Source organism: Zootoca vivipara, chromosome 10 (assembly GCF_963506605.1).
Source record: "Zootoca vivipara chromosome 10, rZooViv1.1, whole genome shotgun sequence".
NCBI classification, from domain to species: domain Eukaryota; kingdom Metazoa; phylum Chordata; class Lepidosauria; order Squamata; family Lacertidae; genus Zootoca; species Zootoca vivipara.
Window position 1 is genome coordinate 38,379,255 of NC_083285.1, and position 7,153 is coordinate 38,386,407.

The following is a 7,153-nucleotide window of genomic DNA, read 5'->3' on the forward strand; positions in this document are numbered from 1 at the left end:
AGGTATGACAGGTTCCTACATCAAGAGATAACACTCTAAAATAGGCAGAGAACAAGAACAAAGTTGGGGCAATGGGGGCAATGGAAGAATATAATTATTTGGTTTGGTTATGCTAAGGCATAGTAACTAGGGACATGATCCTGGAAATGCTGAATTTTGAGGAGGGACTTACAGGCTTTAAGGAAGGTAGTCACACAGAAACATTTGGGGAGGCAGTTCCAGGCATGAAGGGGAAATGGCTGGAATTATTTCATATAGCAGGAGACATTTGGACAGCTGAGGGTAGAAGAGCTGTGATAGGAAGGAGTGTGGCAGGACATAAGCATGGAGAGATAAGGAGGGGCAAGAAAACTCTTGTTCATCCCCATATCTTGCCTTATTCTCTCTGGCCTTCTGTTGTCTCACCTTAGTTGTCTCACCTTAGTTGACTCTCGTCCATTCTGCACTCTGCTGACAGAATTATACATCTCTCTGATAAATGGGTTTTGCCACAAGTATCCATTTTTATTGTTTTAAATGTGCCTGGTGTTTTTGTGTTTTTTAAAAAATTGTGTGTGTGTGTGTGTGTGTGTGTGTGTGTGTGTGTGTGTAAGGTGAAGGACCCCTGGACGTGTACACACACACACACACAAAAGACTGTTGTGTAAAGCATGATTAATAAATTATTATTAATAATATGTGATGTCAGGTGTGAGGCAGGTAAAGGTGTGCCTGGCTTCACTTTGAAGTCCCTTTGAAGCAGTATCAGTACAAAATGTTTGTACATGGACTTCAAAGGCAAGCCCCTTTCAAGTTGTCACCTGGCATAATAATGACAACAGGTGATTGACAGGTGGGCAGCCTCACCCAGCTGTTAAAAGTTAGCCCATGGAATTGGAGGTGGAGGAATGAAAGATACAACCCATCAACCAGGTCCAGTCTCCCACCCCTGGTCGAGACACAAGAGAATAGTATCAGCAGGCTTGGAGGGAGCAAAATGCTTCCTGAAGTACAAAAAAAAAAAACCTTTAGGGAAAATAATTCCCCTAAAACAGCCCAATGAGTTGGGTTGTTCAGTGGGTACAGAATGCTGACCTACTATTGAGAAGGGGAGAAAACATGGAAAGCTGGAAAACATGGGGTCTCTTGAAAAAGAACATGGCTGGCTTGAAGCCTGGAGCACTCCACATGCACAGCTCACTTGTTTTTACCAATTTCCCTTTTCTGTTGTCAAGTTTATCTTCTGAAGTTCACTTAAATAACACCTATATGCTTCATTCCTAAAAACTGAAAGATGACACCTCTGTAAAAATATCTAGTCTTTTCCTTGGATCATAGCCTACAACCACTTCATGTTCCTTATTTATATTTTAGCATTCTTGAAGTACACTGTGCCAGGAAACAGCAGCTAAAATGCCCTGTATTTGAGCAATTCTCCAAAGGGAAAATACCATGAGCTCAGTGACACTTTCAGTAACACAGTCTTTCAAGCAGCTATAGTTTCTCTCCCAGAAGCCAGGTGTGATATACCAGCAATGAGAGTGAGAGTGTCCATATTAATGTTTTCGTAAGTGGAATTGAGTAAGATGTCTGTGTGAGAGAAAAAGATAGTTGCTTACAATTTACAATGCACACCTCCCTTTGTCTACCTCAAAAGGGACAGTAATGAAAATTACATCTGCATTCCTCCAGATTGCCATTAAAATATAGATAGATAGTTCCTAGCAAAATAATAATAATAATAATAATAATAATAATAATAATAATAATAATAATAATTTACTTATACCCCACCCATCTGACTGGGTTTCCCCAGCCACTCTGGGCTGCTTCCAACAGAAAAATAAAATAATATAATAATGTATATTAAACATTAAAAGCCTCCCTAAATAGGACTGCCTTCAGATGTCTTCTAAAAATCTGGTAGCTGTTTTTCTCTTTGACATCTGATGGAAGGGCGTTCCACAGGGCGGGCGCCACTACCGAGAAGGCCCTCTGCCTGGTTCCCTGCAACTTGGCTTCTCGCAAAGAGGGAACCGCCAGAAGGCCCTCAGTACTGGACCAATGGGGATGGAGACACTCCTTCAGGTATACTGGACCAAGGCCATTTAGGGCTTTAAAGGTCAGCACCAACACTTTGAATTGTGCTCGGAAACATACTGGGAGCCAATGTAGATCTTTCAAGACCGGTGTTATGTGGTCTCGGCGGCCGCTCCCAGTCACCAGTCTAGCTGCCGCATTCTGGATTAGTTGTAGTTTCCGGGTCACCTTCAAAGGTAGTCCCACATAGAGCGCATTGCAGTAGTCCAAGCGGGAGATAACTAGAGCATGCATCACTCTTGCTAGACAGTCTGCAGGCAGGTAGGGTCTCAGCCTACGTACCAGATGGAGCTGATAGACAGCTGCCCTGGACACAGAATTGACTTGCACCTCCATGACCAGCTGTGAGTCCAAAATGTCGCCCAGGCTGCGCACCTGGTCCTTCAGGGGCACAGTTACCCCATTCAGGACCAGGGAGTCCTCCACAACTGCCCACCTCCTGTCCCCCACAAACAGTACTTCTGTCTTGTCAGGATTCAACCTCAATCTGTTAGCTGCCATCCATCCTCCAACCGCCTCCAGGCACTCACACAGGACCTTCACCGCCTTCACTGGTACTGATTTGAAAGAGAGTTAGAGCTGGGCATCATCCGCATACTGATGAACACCCAGCCCAAACCCCCTGATGATCTCTCCCAGCGGCTGCATGTAGATGTTAGAAAGCAATCTACAGTGCAATCCTATGCAGAAGTTCTTCTGTGCACTAGGGCTTACTTCCTATTTCCTAATAAGTGTTATTAGGATTGCAGCCTGAATGGTGAAGAACCACATTAGGATATTAGAGTGATGATAAAATTTTAGAGTTGAAGACCAGGTTCCCAGATCCCAGTGTTGGCAAAAGATTGGTTGCTGGCATCTATCCTTCTGTCTTGGGAGACAATGGAAGAGTGCACCTTCAGGGGTGAAGTCAACCCATTGGAGAGTTACAGTACTTCCCATTGCTGCAGACCAACATGGGAGAGAAATGTTTATTTGTAGCTGGGGCATCTAGATGAAGGTATTCGGTTGTGCTGATGCAGCTGTACCATGGGGTTTCTTCTTTCTGTGCTCCTCCCAGTCTTCCCCTGGTCACTGCTGCGGGTACACAACCTGACAGTTCTTGATAGTGCTCTGCCCATCTCTTCATCTGCTTGCTGCGGTCTGTGATTATCTCTCCAGACAATGTTTTCAGTGGTGCAGTTTTCCTGACTATTGGGCCAAAGGCTTTCTTCATGCCTTCGTATACATTTTGCAAGTGTTGCCGCTGTCAGCAGTAAGTTGAATGTTCTGAAACTACTTTAGCCAGCCAGCTTCAATGCTGTCTCTGGGGCAATTCAGTAGTGTGTGTTCAGTGAGTATGGATTGTTCCTCAGGGTTTACTTCCAAAACCTTTCTCAGGAATGTGTATAGTTCCAAGGCAACAGAAGTTTAGGATCGGTTTTCCTTCTAGATGGGCTAACTTCCCAGGTTGATGAGTTCCATCTGCCCCTCATTTCCCTCAATAACACATGCTGAAACTGCCTTCTTGAGCATTGGACCCACTATTGGTCTTGTCCACTCAAACTGCCAGAGCCTGTCTTTACATGCAGTGGATAGACAAGTGCCTAACTCACCTGACTCACTGAGGGGTTTAATAACCATAGACTACTCTCATCTGGTCTAGCCAGTCAAAGCCGTTTCCTGGGGTGTGGCCACTGTCAGCTTCTAGGAGCCACAAGTGAGAGCTGAGTGCAGGGTGGGGAGCAAAGGTGGACAAACTACTCAAGAAGGAGCACAACGTGTCCCCCACCAGAGATACTGCCCCTCCCCTAACATGCCAAGAAAAGATACCATGCCAAGAAGAGATACTGCCCTCCCCTAACATGCCAAGAAAAAAATGTGGAAATTAAAAAGGCCAGCAAATTCAATAATTTATAGACTGTTGTGTGCAGAAAATTCAGACAGACACACTAATTCAGTAAGACATGAACATTAATTACATTAAGTAGTTGAACAGGAATACCTTTTGATGCTATTAAATGCAGTGTGTTTTTTTTCTCAAGCAAAATCACAAAAATAAAATAAAAAACCCTCAAGTAAACCATGCTGGTGAAACAAATTGGAGAGCCTTATAAAAATATGAAAAAAGAAGAGAGCTATACATCTCAGTTCATATGGGCAGCTGTGAAATAATCATTCTTTGTGATTGAAGATTTTATAGGCCTTTTAAAATACGTGTTTGAGTGAATATAAAACATATTTTCTGGAACTTACCCTGAGGGTTATAGATCTTGGTGGTTTCTGAGGTGGATCTTCGTGAAGCCTGTCTCCCAGTGAGGCCAAAATACGTTTCCGATGGCCAAGCAAACTGATTTTTAAAACCTGAAAAGTAAAAAGAAACTGATAAACAATTTTTAAAAAATAATGAATGACTGAAGAACCTGCCAAGAAAATGCAGCTATGCAACTATTAATCAGAATATTGTCCATGATGCTGAGGTGCAGAAAAGTAATGTGTGGAGAGGCATATAATGATACTATTAATAATAGAGAGTTTGGTTGGAAAGTAGGCTGGAAGGAATGCCAGAAAGAATCCAAAGTACTGTAGTGAGAGGTAATGCTACAGAACAAGCCAAAAGGCCAGCAGTAGAGAGATGTGCCATGTCAGAAGGGCAGAAGAGTAGGGAGGAGAGAGCAGTCAACAGGGAAGCTAGAGAATCACAAAATGAACTCAAAAGGAATGTACGGTAATAAAATACATAGAGAATAAAAATAACCCAAACTCCTGGTTTGTCTTGTTAGGGTTGAAGCAGGAAGGCAAGAAATGTTCCTTGCAAAGTACACTCCTTTTGACACACACACTATTTGCTGCTGTGGCCCTCTAGTCATAGCATCCTTTAAGGCTAGAGGAAAGAGACTAAAAATGGACTTGCTGTGGAAAGTAGGGGCCAGTGTGCATTGCATGGGCATCCAATAGATGCAAAATTATTTGTGCAGATACATGCTCTTGCAGTGTTGTTTCTGCACCAACAAATCCCATCCAGCTCTAGAAGGAATAGTGGTGGTGGTGGTGGGGGACACCAGTTATCCAGGCCACTTTCTTCAATAGGAACAATCTGGATGGGCTAAATATATATTGCCACTACTCTTAACTGTGAAACAGAGCTGACACAGTGCAAGTCACTGCTGGAAGTGTATTGTAGAAGAGTCTGATGGTGGCATATGGTATCTAAACATCAGGCAGAATTTTAATCAACATTATTTTTATTGCCAATGCTCATCTGATATACATATTATTATCCAGAACACTGAACCACTTTAATTATGATGGCAGATCATTCTATAGAGAAAATATCTGACACATTCACACCCACCCTAACAAGGCAACTATGAATTATACTGTGCTGTCGATTTTTGGTGCTTATTCCTAAAACAATTTTTTTGCAACTGAGCTGTGATAATTGATCTGCATTACACCACTTCTTTGTTACTAAAGAAAAACCCATTGCACAGGTTAAATTTTAGTACAGTGCATCAATAAATTGTGTCCAATTTCACTAGCAAATGTGATGTGCACTACTAAATACTACAACTCTTATTTCTGCTTTTCAATTACAACTTGGTATAAGACAGTTACAATAGTCTAAAAAATGGCATGTGTGCAAAGATTCTATCTGTAAATATATACATATGTAGGCCACGATGCATTACAGTAATTGAATTACAGTGTTTAACTCAAGTAGATAGTGTTAAAAATTGATACAATGCAATAATGATACTCTGTTGAAAGTTTCTCAAAGTTGACAGATGTGTGTATGGTGGGGTATGGAGCACATGTAGTCTGACAAGTCTGTCTGATTATTGCTGATACTGAAAAGCACACATTGTTCTAGTTAAGGCTGGCATTAAGTTAAACTATTTTTCTGTCTGAAAACTGTTTTTTCCCTAAATTATATAGAAAACCAAAATACACTTTAAAACAGACTGTCCTTTCATCATAATGCTGCTTGACTACTTTGTACATTCCCTGGATAACAAGAGACACACATTAAAAATAAATCAAACATCCACCAACACATGCACATAGTACAACCTGACAAGTTAGACAAGGTGTAGCCAATGTGGCGTTGGACTATAACTCCCATCATTCCTGATGATTGGCCATGCTGACTGGGGCTGATGGGAGCTGTAGTCCAATAACATCTGGAGGGCACCCCATTGGCTATCTAAGGAAATAATGGCAGTTGTCTCTTTCTACAGACAAAAGAGCTAGAGCTAATTCTGGAGGCTGAGTCACGGTCCAGTCTAAGAGCTGTTGTGCAAAAGCTCTTATTCCTTTCTGTGTCATTTGAGTCATGCCAAAAGTCCTAGATCACATGGGAGAAGTCCATGATGTGGTTCCTTCTCTGATCAGTCTGTTGCCCTGCTCAGAAACAGCTGCACTGCTGATATGAGAAGTTACATAGTGAACTCATCCCATGCGGTCGAAAGATTATGATATTAAACAAATAGCATGGATAAGAGCCATGCTGCAGTGGCCCATAGTCAGTGCTCTTTTATGACAGTAGTACAGTGCACTGTCACGTTGTTGTTGTTGTTGTTGCCTATGGCAGCCATTTTGTGCTGGCACCCATGACACTTTTACACACACACACACATACACACACACACACACACACACACAGCAAGCAATGCTACACCGTGAAGCAATCATACGATTGGTTCAATGTATCTTTAATACCTAAATTGGCATGTTCCAGTTCTACCACTTTAAGGATTTCAACAACACAGCATTTATTTGGGGGGAAAGCAAACATGCAACCACTGCAAAAGTTTAGAACTAAATACCAACATTAATTGTCCCAGTGGCATGAAATAGTTCTCTTGTATGCATATTACAAGTGGCTCGTATTTTAATAACTGACTCGGGGTGCTTCCACAGTAGCTACATTTTTTTCTGGAATGAACTCAGTTTAATCCATTTACTCAGTTTTTATGAAAACAACAATTTGCATAACTGTTTGCATAATCAGTGCCACTTTGTTTAATCTTTATAGTCAGCACATTTCCTCATTCATTTATTTTGTTTTCTTTATCACTGCAATTATACAATAGAC

At 41.7% G+C, this 7,153-nt stretch overlaps 1 protein-coding gene across 3 annotated transcripts in view; it reads right to left on the reverse strand.

The window, feature by feature from the left end:
* The window catches only part of LOC132591112 (ankyrin repeat and sterile alpha motif domain-containing protein 1B-like), a 32,264-nt gene extending 27,850 nt beyond the window's left edge, over positions 1-4,414 (reverse strand). For all 3 annotated transcript variants that reach the window (XM_060279720.1, XM_060279719.1, XM_060279722.1), the window contains exon 1: positions 4,312-4,414. The gene's annotated coding sequence lies outside the window, so the exon portion shown is untranslated. The remainder of the gene's footprint in view (positions 1-4,311) is intronic.
* Between the last annotated feature and the right edge of the window lie 2,739 nt (positions 4,415-7,153).